Genomic DNA, 17284 nt, shown 5'->3' with positions numbered 1-17284 from the left:
GCCCGCCGTGGCCTCCCAAAGTGCTGAGATTACAGGCGTGAGCCACACTGTGCCTGGCCTATCCCTCAGATTTTAAGTGTAACTTCATCTTAAAGGACTCAGAAACACATACACAACCCCCAACACACCCAGAGAGAAAGAGAGATACTCTCATCATTCTGGGCATTCATGAGTATACTACAGATGTACACAATCTCTAAAGTATAATAGAAAACCTGTTCACTTTCCAAAAACACTAAAAGTTTCCTATCACTTTAATGAACACTTTTTTAAGATGCAAAGCTTTCAAAGCATTTTCTACATTTTATCGTATGAAGGATGCACTTCTTTCTTTCTTTCTTTCTTTCTTTCTTTCTTTCTTTCTTTCTTTCTTTCTTTCTTTCTTTTTTTTGAGACAGAGTCTTACTCTGCCACCCAGGCTGGAGTGCAGTGGTACAATCTTGGCTCACTGCAACCTCCACCTCCTGAGCTCAAGCGATTCTCCTGCCTCAGCCTCCCGAGTAACTGGGATTACAGGCATGCACCACCACCCATGGCTAATTTTTGTATTTTTAGTAGAGACAGAGTTTTTCCATATTGGCAAGGCTGGTCTTGAACTCCTGACCTCAAGAGATCTGCCCACCTCGGTCTCCCAAAGTGCTGGGATTACAGGGCGTGAAGCACTGCACCTGGCTGAAGGATGCATTTCTGATCTCATTAACCACACTCATCATTCTGAGCATTCGTAACTGCACTACAGAGGTATGCAACCCTTTATCCAAAACCCTTGCAACCAGATGTTTTTAATTTTGTAAAGGGAACGTGGTGCTTATACCGTATATTCATCCCACCCCAAATAAGTTCTGTAATTAACACATTATTTCAGCAGCAAAACATATTCCCAAAAATTAGAATGAACTTTCTAAGTAGCCTCACATCAATTCAGATAAGATTTGCTGCCAAACAAGTAGAAGATGTGTTAGGCTCTGCTACCAAATGGAATTTGAAAACAAGCAAACAACCCAAACCAACAAAATGAGTCTTTGCATTTGCCTCTGCAAGTAAGTCACTGTGCACTTTATAGAGCAGTGCCTAAGGGGTGCCTGCGTTGTTTGTCTTGGATGAAGAGTCCTTGGCTAACATTTTGAGGGCTTGAGGCCAGCTTCTCTAAGTCTTCCTGCCTCTTTGCAATCTGGCATCCTTCCATCAGTTTCGTTGCTATCATTTCCTCTGCCACCTTTCCTGCTCTGTTAATTTATTACTTTTAATCTGCTGTGACTTAATGAAATAGATACCAAATTTATAATTATGTATGAAATTACAGTAAGTAGATTTTACATAAGAAACCCAAAAGTTGTTTTATAATAAGCTACATAAACCTTGCTCATATTCATGAAAAAAACCTATTTCAACAATTTAAAAGCTTTTTTGTTTGCTAGTGATTCACACCTGTATTTGCAATTTTTGAGATTCTTATCTAAAAACAAACAAACAAACAAACTTCCACTCTGCTTTAAGAAAGAGAGAGATTCATTGTCTAATTTTATGATGTAATCTATTTTCAGGCTCTGATATCTTATAAAACCATATTATAATATATGCATATGTGACATTTTGGTTATCGAAAATTAAGCTAAGATTTAAAACATTCACTCTAGCACAAAAAGGGTTATGATAATAAAGAGTGAAGTATTTGTAAAATCTTAGAAGTAGAATCTCAGCATGACTTTTGTAAACAATAACAGTCAATTGCCAATATTTTTATTATCATTCAACTCGCAGTCCTTCATATTCTGTCCCTGCCTTATGCATTTATCCTCCTTTATTACTGCTCAGTATGAGCCTTTCCACAGCCCCATCATGTGGAGCCCCTCAGAGGCAAAGCCCACCCAGGCCATTCTTATCACTGTGACACATAAGAAATCTGAAGAGGAGTAGAGGGGTCGCGAATGGAAATCAACACAGGAATGTCCAAGACTCAAAGTTTCAGGAGGGAAGTTGCCAAAGCTGGTCAAACATCAGTACAGAGCGCTAAGAGGGTGAAGTGATGAAAGCCCTACTCCAGAAGAATACTGGGAGCAGTAAGAACCAAGAAACCCAATCAGGTGACTCAAGCATAAGAGAGAATCTGAGGACCTCTGACTCACCCATTTAGCAAAGGTCCAAGTACCTGCCAAGCACAGGGATGGGCCCTGGAGGTAAAAAAAAAAAAAAAAAAAAAAAAAAAGTACAAAATGGTCCCCGCCCTTCAGGGTGTGCAGTGTTAGCAGTTAGACATAAATAACAGCAACCATATACCATGTCATAATAGTACAATTTAATATCAGGCACTATCTGAGCAGAGGGAAATGAGTGCCTGATGCTGCTATGCAAAACCGAGAGTGGTGTCACAGAGACTTGCTGTGCTTCCTTTCACTGAATGGCTTCCAAGTTCCATGATGCCCCTCCAGCTCTCTGAGGTGCTTCCATCACAGCGCCTTAGCACGGCCTCTTCCCTTGCCCAAGGGCGCTCTTCTTCCAGATTGCTACACGGCTCACTCCATTCAGGACTCAGCTCGAGTGCCACCTCATCAGAAAAGATTTATCTCACCAACCGCCCTATTTAAATTATACTCCTACCCTGCAAACACACACACACACACACACACACACACACACACACACACATATACACACATGTGCACACTCTCTCCTTTCATTCTCTCTCCCTATTGTATTACATTGCTTTTTTATCACAGCGCCTATCACAATCTGAAGATCTTGTTCAATTATTTATTGTCTGTTTCCCTCATGTAAATTCTGTGAGAGCAGGGATATCTGTCAGGTTTGTTTATTGCTATAGATCCCCAGTGCTGGGCAGAGTTTAATTAAGGAATAAGGAGAAATTTGAGCTGGGTTATGAAGAACATGTAGCAGTTTATCAAGGGAATGGGCAGGAGGTAGAGGCAGGAACACAGAATGTACATAAGCACAAATAACAAGGAGTCAAGGCACTGTTAAAGGAATTTAAAGAGGGAAATAAAATAATCTGTTCCTGGCACACAGTGTGTTTATATTACATGCTATTAAATAAACGAGTGAATGCGTGAATAAATGGTTGAATTAATAAACTAGGTTGTGCTTTGGAAAGTGTGTAAGGGGGCAAGCCTGGCGCTGGGTGCGCTGTGGGCTGTCTTCCAGCTTGCAGGGCTAAATCAGGTGAGGTGGAGCTGCTACAGTCCTGAATTCAGAGATCCCCAGATTGATAAGAAACATTATGGCAAGCCAGTGGCTGAAGTAACTGAGGAGAAGTATCATCAGGAGCTCAAGGAGACTCAGCTCATCAAAGCTGCTCCAATAACAATAACAAGCTCTGTGTTCAAAGACCCCGTAATCAGTAAATTTGACACCACGATGATGAAGGGGAAAACAAAGTACTAGCCCAGATCCCGCGTGACTCAGATTCTGGAATTTATGAAAAGGCAGCAGTTTGAGAAGTACCATGATGCTTCTGCAGGGGAACAGCTAACCATTGAATGCAACCCCTATACCAGTGGGTCCCCAACCTTTCAGAAACTGGTTTCCACAGGCACGGGAGAGGGGGTTGATGGGAGGAGGGATGAAGGGGATTGAAGATTTCATCAGGCATTGGATTCTCATAAGGAGTGTGCAACCTAGATCCCCGCATGTGCAGTTCACAATAGGGATCGTGCACCTGGGAGAATCTAACGCTGCTGCTGATCTGACAGGAGGCAGAGCTCAGGCAGTAATGCTGGTTGCTCACCTTGCTTGCTTGCCACTCACCTCCTGCTGGTGACCTGGTTTCTAACAGGCCATGAAACTTATCACGGGTCCATGGCCTGGGGGTTAGGAACCCCTCTCCTACACCATCTTCCACTAGGGAGTGAAAAACTGTGAGCCTGTGATTGGGCTGGTACCCATCCTCAAGGGAGGCCATTTCTCCTGGGTCCCTGTATCCTTACTCTACCAATATCACTACTTCCTGGCCATAAAGTGGATGATCACTAAGTGGCACCAAGGGATGCTGACGCCAGCCAGAGAAGCTGTCACATGGGCTGCTGGAGGCTTTTTACAGCCAGGGCCCCATGATCAAGAGGAAGCATGACATGCACAAGATGGCCAAGGCCAACCTTGGCCCACCACGGCTGGTGGTAGAGGTTCCAGAAGGAGCCCAGGGCCCTCCGCTGCAAGAAATAGTGTGAGCCACTGTCACTTTGAAAAATACCTGTGGGTTAAGAATGTAGTTCCTTTTTAGGGATTGGCAGGCCTCATGAGAAGGATGGAGCAGCATGATTATTGCCTGGTAATCTTTCTTTCTTTGAGGCTAAAATTTGCTCTCTCTGTACCCATCTTTTTGTAAAGAGAGGGCACGTTGTCTTGGAAATGTCCTCCTAGAAACTTGGGACCCAGGTTTCTCCTCCCTCAGCTTGGAATGGACCTTTCGATGACATAAAAGGAAGCAGTTTTAGCTATTAGAAAAGAGTTATTAGAAAATTCTCACACTAAACTTGTATAGCATGTGGTATAGTACTACCATTCACTAAAACTATCTGGAGGGGGAAAAAAGAAAGTGTATAAGGATAGATTGATGGAATAGAAGATAGGAAGTAAAGAAACCTCAAAGACTGGTCTTCTATAAAGAGAAAAATAGGGTTCCAAAATGGCTTTAGCCCCTGCCCTGCCCCAACCCCACAGAAAACCAGAAACAAATATATAGTGTTGAGATTATCAGTAGTAATATACAGAACTCAAATATAAGGAGATGGTTCCTGAGAACACAGAAAAGTGAAACAGCTTTGAACAGATGGTAAGAAAATCAGATGCCCATATCCAGCACACCCTTCCTCCTTACTGGCATCAAAAATGTGGAAAATTTCCCTTACTCATGGTTTCTATACTGGAAAAAGTGAGATCAAGGTGAGCAACAAGTTTCTCCACCATCTCGGGTTCCCTAGCAGGAAACCTGTCCTTGCCTCAAAATACAGGAAGCATACAGAGCAACGTAGGTAGAAATATCCCTGAGGGCAGCCAGACACAAGGAAGGGAAGTGTAACTACCATTCCCAACCCTGCAAACTCTGCTCTGTAACTCTGCTCTGTAAGAAAATGCCAAATCAGAGAGGCCAATCAGCAGCACCATGCAGCAGGAGGTATATTCCACAGGTTGGTTCCCCTAGGCACAAACCCACAGGTACATTCCACAGGCTGATTCCCCTAGGCACAAACCTCTAACCAGTTTTTCCACACTAATGAGTTATCTTCTTTCAGACTTTTCTCACTGAAGATAGGCTATGTGAAAGTACACAGTCAAATAATTAAAAAGAAAAAAGCATGAAAAGGAGCAGAGTATCACCCACAAGATACAGAAAATTACCTCAACAGACCAAATCTAGGCATTATTGGTGTTCTGGGAACAAAAAACAAATACCACATCTTTGCACCTGTAAGTGAGAGCTAAATGATGAGAACACATGAACACATAGAGAGGAACAACACATGCTGGGGCCTATCAGAGGGTGGAGGGTGTAGAGGATCAGAAAAAATAGCTAATGGGTCCTAGGCTTTATACCTGGGTGATGAAATAATGTGTACAATAAACCCCCATGCCACAAGTTTACTCATGTTTAAAACTGCACATGTACCCCTGAACTTAAAAGTTTTTAAATAAAAGAATTATTGATGCTCAAGGCAAATTGAGCAAGAACAAAGGGTAGAAAGCTTATTCAAAGAAATAGTAACGGAAAACTCTCCAATAGTTGAGAAAGATAAATATCCAGATACAGGAAGGTCAGAGACTGCCAAGTAGATTTGACCCAAATAAGACTACTCTCAAGCATATAGTAATGAAACTCTCAAAGGTGATCAACAAAGAGAGGACCCTGAAAGCAGCAAGAGAAAAAGAAACATATAACATATAAATGAGCTCCAATTTATCCAGCAACAGACTTGTCAACAGAAATCATATAGGCCAAGAGGGAGGGGGAAACACTTTCAAAGTGCTGAAAGAAAAACACTGTAATCCAGGAATACTATATTCAGCAAAACTATCCTTTAACTATGAAGGACAGATAAAATCTTTCCCAAACAAAAGCTGAGCAAATTCACCACCACTAGAGCCATTTTAGAAGAAATGCTAAAGGGAGTTCTTCAAGCTGAAATATAAAAATAGTGACGTGAAAAAAAAGTTTGAAATTATAAAACACGCTAGTGAAATTAAGAACCCAAACAAATCCAGAAAACTCTTAACACCGTGTTTGTGATATGCACTCCACTTATAACTATAATATAAAGCCCAAAAGACAAACCTATCAAAACCAAAATTGCTACAGCAACCTATTAAGAGATAAGCAATATGAAAATATCTAAATTGAGGCTACATAAAGTCAAAATGTGGAGATTATGAAGTCCAAGTGTAGGGTTTTTAGATTTTTTTCATTCTTTCTATTCTTTGTGACCTAAGTTTTTATTTCTTTAAAATAACTTGTTATATTTTTGCTATCCTCATAGTAACCACCATGCCAAAACCTATAACAGATTCACTAAAAAAGGAAGTCACAGCCAGGTGCGGTGGCTCATGCCTGTAATCTCAGCACTTTTGGAGGCCAAGGTGGGTGGATCACCTGAGGTCAGGAGTCCAAAACCAGCCTGGCCAACATGACTAAACCCTGTCTCTACTAAAAATATAAAAATTAGCTGGGTGTGGTGGTGGGCACCTGTAATCCCAACTACTCGGGAGGCTGAGGAAGGAGAATAGCTTGAACCCAGAAGGCAGAGGTTGTGGAGAGCCAAGATTACCCCATTGCACTCCAGCCTGGGTGACAGAGGAAGACTCCATCTCAAAAAAACAAAAAAACAAAAAAACAAAGGAAGTCACAAAAGAAGACAGTAAGAGAGAGAGAAAGGAAGAGAGAAATTAAAAATAACTAGAACATAGCAACAAAGTGGCAGTAGTAAGTCCTAACTTACCAACAATAACACTGAATGTAAAACGGACTCAATTCTCCAACCAAAAGACATAGAGTGGCTGAATGGATAAAGAAACAAGAGCCAACTATATGGTGCCTTCAAGAAACTCACTTCACCTATACAGACACATATAGACTAAAAGTGAAGGAGTGGAAAAAACATTTTATGCAACTGGAAACCCAAAAAAATCAGGAAAAGCTATATTTAGATAAAATAGACTAGAAATCAAAGTCTTTAAAAGCAAACAAAGGTTATTATAATGATAACGGCATCATTTCAGCAAGAGAATGTAACAATTATAAATATATGTGCACCCAATGCCAGAGCTCCCAAGTGTATAAAGCAAACATTAATAGATGAAAAGGGAGATATAGACTGTAACACAATAAAAGTTCGGGATTCTACTCTCCATTCTCAGTAATGAACAGATTCTTCACACAGAAAATCAAGAGATTTAAACTACACACAAGACCAAATAGGCCTAATTGATATTTACAGAGTATTTCATCCAACTGCTGCAGAATACACATATTTTTCATCAGCACATGGAACATTCTCCAGAATAGACCATATCTCATGCTAGAAAACAAGTTTTAACTAAATCAAAAAAGTAGAAATCATATCAAGTATGTTTTCTGACCACAATGGAATAAAACTAGAAATCAGTAAAAAGAGAAACCTCAGAGAATACACGAACACATGGAAATCAAACAGCATTCTCCTGAATGACCAGTGGGTCAGTGAAGAAATTAAGAGAAAATTTAAAATTTTCTTGAAATAAATGAAAATGGAAATACAACATACCAAAATCTATGGAATACAGCAAAAGCAGTAGTAAAAGGGAAATTAATTACAATTAATGCCTACATCAAAAAAGTAGAAAGACTTCAAATAAACAATCTAATGATACACCTCAAGGAACTAGAAAATCAAGAACAAACCAAACCAAAATTAGTAGAAGGAGCAAAATATAAAGGCCAGAGCAGAAATAAATGAAATTGAGACTTAAGAAAATACAGAAAAATGAACGAAACAAAAAGATAGCGTTTTGAAAAGATAAACAAAATCAACAAACTTTTGGCTAGACTAAGAAAAAAAGAAAGAAGACCCCAAGAAATAAAATCAGAAATAAAAACAAGGACACATACTAGCTAAGACCACAGAAATGCAAAGAATTAGAGATGATTTATGAGCAACTATAAGCCAACGAATTGTAAAACCTAGAAGAAATGCATAAATTCCTGGACACATATGACCTACCAAGATTGAACCATGAAGAAATAGAAAAATAATGAAGGCCTGAACTAGAACATGAGAATAGAGAAGAGAGATCACATCTGAGAAGCAAGCCAAAGCGTCATGTGATTGATGTGGAGGAGTCGAAGCAGACAGAGGATTCTGGTAGGGGTGTCCAGGTGGGAAACCAGGCAAGGGGGTCGCAGTAGGGAGATAATCCATTCCTTGTTGGAGATCTGGAGATCGAAGTGCCTTTTTAACAGTGAAGACAACTAATATGTAGTGTAAAGTGTAGGCCTAGGAATATAGTCAAGACAGAAGACAGATTTGGTATAGATGGATGTCTTCATCTTCAGAAAATTCTGTTAGAATAAGGAGACAAAACGTAAGGACGATTTAAGAAATCAAGAGGCAGAGAGAAGAAAAGGAGACTTCACAGAAAACTGAGAAGCAGCAGCTCAGGGTGATAAGATGAAAACTATGGGTTCAAGCCCCTTGAAAACATGCAGTGTGCTATCTAGATCACCAGTGGTCCCAGTGCTCTGGCTCATCAGAAAGACTCAAATACACCAGAAAAAGGAATCGTGAAAAGCAGGAAAGAGGGAGGGATGGAAGGGAGCTTGGAAGGAGTGAACTGGTTAATAGTAAAACTACAAATGTAGCAAGAAAGATTGTGATAGCTAAGAATTCAAAACACATTTTATTTCATTTTATTTATTTTTTGAGACAGGCTTTTCCCCTATCATCCAGGCTGGGGTACAGTGGCGTGATGATAGCTCACTGCAAGCTCAAACTCTTGGGCTCAAGAGATCCTCTTGCCTCAGCCTCTCAAAGTGCTGGAATTACAGGTGTAAGCCACCACACCCAGCCTGAAATGTATTTTATTAACATGCCAGACACTGTTTTGACCAGATTCCATAGCTAATTTAGTCAATTCTTATGACATCCTTGTAAAGTAAGGATTATTATTATCCAGACTTTACAGATGAGAAAATGAGGCACAGAGAGGCGAACTTCCCTAAGGTGACACAAGAAATCAATGAGAAGGACAAGATTGAAACCCAGCTGTCCGGCTTCAAAGCCGACATTTGCACAGATGGATGAGTGTACTTTGTGAGGGAATTTAAGTGCAGGCAATTTCAATGGAATGGCAGCTTTGTGGCCTGGGAAGGTGAAAGGAAGGCGGGGAAGTAGAGAAAGCAAAGGTAAACTGCTTTTGCAAAGAGCTTAGCTAGGAAAAAAGAATGATAACTAGTAGCTGGAAGGGAACATAGGAGTGACAGAAGCTGTTTTGTGTTTTTAATGAGCAAGTCTGGAGCATGTGGGCTTGATAGATTCTGTTTACATTACACTGTAGAATTTGCTCAAGGAAAACGAGGAGGTTGGATGAAAAGATACAGATTCCTTCCAGCTCTGAGTCTACTATTCCACAACTTTAAAATTCTTGCTCAGCGAAGCCAGATGGAAGATTTCACTTGATAAAATTAGTTGGAAAAATCATTTACTACAGTTTTAAAGAGGTATTTAAATAGAAACCCCAAGACCTATTTATTCTAATATCCTTTTAATTCATGAGTTTTAATGTTTTCCCCAGCTGGTCTGTGATATTTCTTGGCCTAAAGAGAAACCTAAAGTTTTTATTGTCTTTAGATTTGGCCTAAATACACGTTTCTACTTTCCTATCTAAGATTAGGAAAGGAGTCATGGTCATCTTGGGTTCATATTCTTTTTCTCCATCACCTTTTCCTTTCTGTACTCTGCTCCTTTCCACATAAGAAAAAAAAATCAAGTACAGGGATTTATGGAAGAAAAAAAAAAAAGCCATGTTTCTTTCACAACACATCTTAAACGAATGTAATCACTAGTGAAGGTGTCTTCTGTAATTTTCTGTCTGCTAAATATCCCATGAAACACCTCAGCTTTCTCCTAACCTGGTATCTTTCACTTATGCTAAGCTTTCTCTTTTCTCCTTCTCTTCCTATGAGCAAGAGAGAAAAGACAGACTGGTAGCTGGATAGACTAGTAGCAACGGATGCATGTTAATCCCAGAAATGACTCCGAGCCTCATTTTCTCTCTACATCACTGCACAAAGCCCTTTCTCAGCATGCCTGCTTCAATTATACATATTCTTTTTTTTTTTCATGCTTTTTTCACTTTTTTATCTCCAGTTGCTCCTTTTCCTATCCATACGTCAGTTTTCAATTATCCCCTAGTAGGGCTATAAGAAAGGGAGAGATTGGCTGCAAAAAATATAGAACTCATTTTTCTCTGGCTTTCAGATGTGTTTTGGCACCTACCAAAATTGGTACATACTCAGTTTTGGAAATTCACAATACTTCAAACAAAGTCATGTTGCAATGGGAAGACTCGTCTCAAAAGGAATTAGGGAGCTATTCACTTAGCAAATCTTTGCTCCTTGCTCATTTCTATTCTGGGCACTCCTCCATACAATGGATGAATAGCATTATCTCTCAGACAAAGGCAAATAATCGAGAGATCTTTATGTTTTTCTCTAAAGTATGATATCTTTCTAACTCACAATTCCCTGGAGCAAGGTGAAAATGAAAGTGTTTCAGGTTCAAAGGTGTTTTCTCTGAAATCCTGATGAGCTACCTTCAGACAAGAATGAGAAAAACAGGGATGGTGATGATATCCTAAGTGGATCAGATTATAATGTTAATAAGTTGGAAATGAGATGTGGCGGCCTAGTATCAATAATTGATTTATTCACATTTTCCCTGACACATGTTAACCCAAATACCAGCATTCATAATAGTAGTTACTGTATTTTGGCAGGCATATATGTACCAAGCTGAGATGAACAGAGCACAAATAATTCTGTCAGGACGTAGCCTATGCTACAATGGCACCTCATTATAAAGAGATCTAAAACATTTTGTGACAGCAGGCAACCCTTCTGTAGAAATAATAGAAAAAGTCTCAGTATCTCTAAATCTAAATAATGATTTACACCCTTTATCTTTACAGGATGGGCTTCTGGAACTATAAAATATTGTAGAATGCTCAGCAGTAACCTGGACAACCTAAATACTTCTCTATATAATTGAGCCACATTTTCAAATACTGACAGCCCTGATGATTCCAAACCAATGTAATTACCTTATATAAGTATACTTTCCTCCATCTTATTCTTGGTAAAAAATATTTTTATGTTATTTAATACAATTAAAAAGCCATTCCTTTGTTCTACTTCTTATTTTTATTTTTTTCTTAGTTAATCAAGAATACTGAAAGCCTAATTTTTAAACCAGGAAAATGTTCCTGGAAACCATTCAATTTTCAGGAAATTGGTTCCCTAAGAATATGGAACATTTTAGCTTAAAACAGTTAATTAGCAAACGACCAAGGCAAATGCTTTTCATTAAATTTTACTTCTATTTTTACAAGGGCTAAAAAAACTAAAATATGTGCTTTGTACCATCTAATAGTTAAAATTCATCAAAGAACGTGAGTCTTCTGTAAAAGAAAACATTTTCTCTAAATGAGTTTTTGAATGAATCAATTTCCTGTATTCCTGGGTCCCAATAGTTTCTGAGTTTTTGACAAGTCTTGTCTCCTAGAGTTTCTGATACTCTTTCCAAATGTGTAGTAGGAAGAAGCTTCTCTTTGCTTTTTCTGGGAGAAAAAGCCAGAACTCTCACTCTACAGTTCTCTCTCCTGACCTCCTGTCCTTCCTCACTCTTAGCTCCCAGAACTCCTGCCAAAGGTTACCAACTGGCTTTAACCCAATTCTCACTTTCGACTGAGGCCTTGGAGAGGCAACCTAGACTTCTTAAACTTTGTTCTTTTGTTTCATGAAACACAAGATTAAAAGATTATTATAAAACATTGCCATTGGAACACCTAAATGGCCTTGGCCATGCTTACATTTGGCAGAATCCATGAGAGCACTGTGGTCCCAAGGCCCTTTAAGAGGTGGAGTGTTATTTCTTAAATGGATTTGGACCATATGCAATACATATAAGAAAGCTGCATTTTCCCGCCACAGTGGAAAACATCTGTTTTGCTAGTGAATTGGACTCTATTGCCAGAGTAACTTTCCAGATGTTTTGAAACTCTAAACAACTGCATCCTTTCTGATCTGCTCTGGCTCAAAAATTGATTTGCTAAGAAAACACACAGGTCTGTGACATAAATGAAAACAATAATATTTATCTTAACCAATCCGTATTACCAAAACATTTTAGACATGGCCTTGGATTAATGGTATAACATAGATTACTTTTCTTTCTAAAACGTGCATACAGACATGTATACACATAGGCTCTTGGAAGGGAATATAGTGCAAACAAAAAAATCATTCCCAATCCCCTCAGTGTAAATAACTGCTGCTGGTAGACCACTTAGGCTCCTGTCATTTTCTCAGCTTTTTCATTGGCTTAACTTAAAGGGTACCCTGGTAGGATATAAGCATACCCAGCACATATTTAATCCTCTCCCCTTTAAAGACTACCGTATAGCATGCAAAGCGTTTGACATTATCTCACTTTCAGCCTTCGGTAGCATCTACTTTAGCTATTTCTTCCCAGTTAGCCTCTAGCCACTGTTCTGTTGTCATTGTTTTTTGTTCATTTAATGTTGACATTATTTGAAGAATTGATTTTTATTTTGTTTTTTATACTCAACTGCCAAACAATACAATATTTCTTTTTTTCTACCTCACTATATCTCATGATTGTACTTTGTGATCTTTAGATTCAAACGAATCTAAACCCTCTATGTTTTTGTTCCATTTATGTTCTAACTCCTCAACTTTTTCAAATACTCAGCTTTTCCTTTTCATTCTTTACAAGATCTTTCAGCAGATCATATTCCCATTTCCGCTATGATCCAGAAATGCAAATGTTTGAAAGGCAAATTCTAAGTTGAACAGAACAAACTTATTGTGTATTCAAGTGCAGTATGTATTTTCGCTTATAAATATTTGCCAACCTTTTGTATGTGTCTTCATTTCACACTATACCTAAGTTTCTAAATGCCAAGACTCTGCTTTGAGTATTTCTTTAGATTCTAAAGTTGGTCAGTCATTTCTAATAAGCACTTTTTTTTTTCATTCATACTCTAGAATGTAGTCCACATCTTGTTCACCTTCGTATTACTAGTGCCTAAAGCAGAGAATCTGGCAGACACTCATTTACTGTTTATGGAATAACTCTAACATTTGCTTGGCAGGGGTTTTATGTCTCAGGCACTGTGCTAAGCATAGATTATATGCGATGTCACGTGATCTCAACAACTCTGTGCAGTAGACATTATTATTCCCATTTTACTCTTAAAGAAACAGAAACTCAAGAAAAAGAGAAACTCTACTCAGGTACAATTTACATTGATAGACAGTTGCAAATTATTTAGCTCCAAAGGCAGGCTCTTTGAATAACATGAAAAACAAACTTAAGCCATACAAATACTTTTCTTTCCCATTTTCATTTATCATGGCTGGTCCCAGAGAAAACTTTAAAGTAGAATTGATTTTTCCATATATCTTTCCTTTCCCCTTACTACCTAACTTTCAGTGCCCAAATCCTTTGACTTATCCTTCCAATCAACCTCAGAAGCTTCTACGAGGGACAATCCCTCCCTCGTCCAGGGTCTACCTGCCATGGTCTGTAACCCCACCTATCTTCAGCCATACTAAATTCTGGTTTTTCCCTTCATCAAATCTTGGGTCTTATTGTTTCATAATCCTTGAGCTTCTGAGATTGAAACATTGTTTATTAGGCATAGTGTGGGGGCTCACGCCTATAATCCCAGCACTTTGGGAGGCTGAGGCAGGCGGATCACAAGGTCAAGAGATGGAGACCATCTTGGCCAACATGGTGAAACCCCATCTCTACTAAAAATACAAAAATTAGCCGGGCATGGTGGCACGAGCCTGTGGTCCCAGCTACTCGGGAGGCTGAGGCAGAAGAATCACTTGAACCCAGGAGGCAAAGGTTGCAGTGAGCCGAGATCGCACCACTGCTCTCCAGCCTGGAAACAGAGCAAGACTCTGCCTCAAGAAAAAAAAAATTATCTGCCCATTTTATGGGCAAAAAATGTCTTTGTAATGACTGTAATCAAAAGGAATGAACTTAAATTGGACTGAACAGAAGCTTAGGGTAGCACCTTGGCAGGATCCTCATTGTCCACCTCCAATCAGACTTCACTGCACTAGGCTGATATCTATCTCCTAAGAAGAATCCTGGTTGAAATACACAATGGCTTCAATTTTTCTTATGTAACTTCCATGTTAAAGCCAGCATCAGAATTAAATCCAGTGGTAAGGTCTGAAAGTGAAAAATGAAACTACCAGCAAACTCATTAATTATTAAGTAAGTCTGTTAAATTACACACACATGCATACACACACACACACACACATACACCACACAAGGGTACAGTCGTTGAGAATTATGATGTCTGTTTTTGCACACTTCCGTAATACATTTATTTTTATTTTTTAATTTTTTTCAGATACAGGATCTAGCTCTATCACCCAGGCTGGAGTGCAGTAGCCCAATCATAGCCTACTGCAGCCTCAAACTCCTGGGCTCAAGAGTCTCTCACCTCAGCCTCTTGAGTAGCTGGGACTGCAGGCAGGTGTGCCACCACACCTGGCTAAGTATTTTTATATCTTAGAGATGAGGGCCTTGCTATGTTTCCCAGGCTGGTCTTAAACTTCTGGCCACAAGTGATCCTCCTACCTCAGCCTCCCAAATCACTGGAATTACAGGAATGAGCCACCACACCTGGCTAACAATGCAATTTAAATACATTGACTTATGGCTGGGCATGGTGGCTTACCCCTGTAATCCCAGCACTTTCAGAGGCCAAGGTGGGAGGATCACCTGCAGTCAGGAGTTTGAAACTAACCTGGCCAATACGGTGAAACCCTGTCTCTACTAAAATTACAAAAATTAGCCAGGAGTGGTGGTGGACACCTTTAATCCCTGCTACTTGAGAGACTGAGGCAGGAGAATTGCTTGAACCCAAGAGGCGGAAGCTGCAGTGATCTGTCACACGTCTGCACTCCAGCCTGGGTGACAGAGTGAGACTCCATCTCAAACAAATAAAAAATTAAAAAGTAAAATAAATAAATAAATAAATAAATAAATAAATACAATGCCTTAATCATTAATTCGGTTAACAAATAGTTATTGAGTATGTACTGTATAGAAGGCACAAAAGAGAGATTACAATTCAAAAGGCAATATAAATCATGTTCACAAATGATTAAAATGTAAAGCATGTAAGATCAAAGGACAAAGTATTTTGAGTTATCAGAGTAGGGAAGGATTATGAGCAGCTAGCAGAATCAATGGTGATTTTGACATATTAATCTTTATATTTTACTTATAGGAATAATAACCAAAGTATTTAAACATGTGCTGTTTTTCCCAGCATTGTGTAGGCAGTTTACAGCACTACTGAATCAATTAAAATTGCTTTTGGCTGTATCAAAATACTCTATTACAACTTGTTTAAACAGTAGTGAGACATTTAGTTATTTCACTCAAAATGACGTCTGGAGTCAGGCAGTTGAGGAATAAGGGAAGTGATTTAACAATGTCATAAAGGACATAGGTTCTTTCCATCATTCCCCTCTGCCAATTTTGTGATTGTGGGGTGACTAGGGGACTTTCTCTAGAATTGTGCATGACACCTCTTCATATATATGTACAATACAATTATGAAGATACAAAAGCTTTAAAAACAGTAAGAAATGAGGTACTCTCTTCAAGGGCCTCTCTCTGTTACATGGGAGAAAATCTTTTCCGAACGTCCCCAGCTAACTTCCCCAGGTCTCTTTGGCTAGACATGGCTCACATACCCATGCCTTGAGCAATCAACGATGAAGGAGAAGAGGACCGCCATAACGTAGTAACCACCGCACACAATGCTTCTCCACTGTCGCCCAACACTCCAGGGTAAATAAGCAACATGTTTGCATTGATAATGGAACTTTAAAATTATTGCTTTTCATACAATTATTATTAATGTGTGTGTGTGTGTGACAGAGTCTCACTCTGTCACCAGGCGCCGGACTGGAATGAAGTGGCACAATTTTGGCTCATTGCAACCTCCACCTCCTGGGTTCAAGCAATTCTCCTGCCTCCACCTCCCTAGTAGCTGGGACTACAGACACACGCCACCACGCCCAGCTAATTTTTGTATTTTTAGTAGAGACGGGGCTTCACCATGTTGGCCATGATGGTCTCGATCTCTTGACCTCGTGATCCGCCCGCCTCAGCCTCTCAAAGTACTGGGATTACAAGCTTGAGCCACTGCACCTGGCCTTCGTACAGTTATTAAGATAATTTTCTATTTTTCAGCCATGGTCAAAGTTTAGTCCCACAAAGGTATATTAATCTTATTTTAGTGACCAAGAAACAATAAGCCTTCTACAGATAGAAATAGTGATCAATTAAAGTAAAGGTTTTTTGTTGTTGTTGTTTTGAGACAGGGTTTCATTCTGTCTCCCAGGCTGGAGTGCAGTGTCTTCATCAAAGCTCACTATAGCCTGGACCTCCCATGTTGAGGTGATCCTTCCACCTCAGACTCCCCAATAGGTGGGACTATAGGCATGTGCCACCACACCCAGCTAATTTTTTTTTTTTTTTTGAGACTGAGTGTTGCTCTGTTGCCCACGCTAGAATGGAGTGGCACAATCTTGGCTCACTGCAACCTCCGCCTCCTGGACCCAAATGACTTTCCTGTCTCAGCCTCCCGAGCAGCTGGGATTACAGGCGCCCGCCACTGTGCCAGGCTAATTTTTGTATTTGTAGTAGAGACAGGGTCTCACCTTCTTGGCCAGGCTGGTCTTGCACTGCTGACCTCATGATCCACCTACCTCGGCCTCCCAAAGTGCTGGATTGTAGGTGTGAGCCACCGCGCCTGGCCCCGGCTGATTTTTTATAGAGATGGGGTATTGCCATGTTGCCTGGGCTGGTCTTGCACTTCTGAGATCAAGTGATAGACCACCCTTGTACTCCCAAAATGCTAGTATTACAGGTATGAGCCACTGTGCCCAGCCAAGGTGAAGCCTTGTTTAATGTCTTTGCATTTGGCCCAATCTGTGATCCTAAAATTTTGCTGAGTCAGT

General features: G+C 39.8%; 1 pseudogene; it reads left to right on the top strand.

Moving 5' to 3' along the window:
- Positions 1 to 1928: 1928 nt before the first annotated feature.
- Positions 1929 to 4134, top strand: LOC101037513 (small ribosomal subunit protein uS7m pseudogene; annotated as a pseudogene).
- Positions 4135 to 17284: the final 13150 nt, after the last annotated feature.

This window comes from Saimiri boliviensis, chromosome 7 (assembly GCF_048565385.1).
Source record: "Saimiri boliviensis isolate mSaiBol1 chromosome 7, mSaiBol1.pri, whole genome shotgun sequence".
In the NCBI taxonomy this organism is placed as follows: domain Eukaryota; kingdom Metazoa; phylum Chordata; class Mammalia; order Primates; family Cebidae; genus Saimiri; species Saimiri boliviensis.
This window is presented reverse-complemented; position numbering and strand designations above follow the sequence as displayed.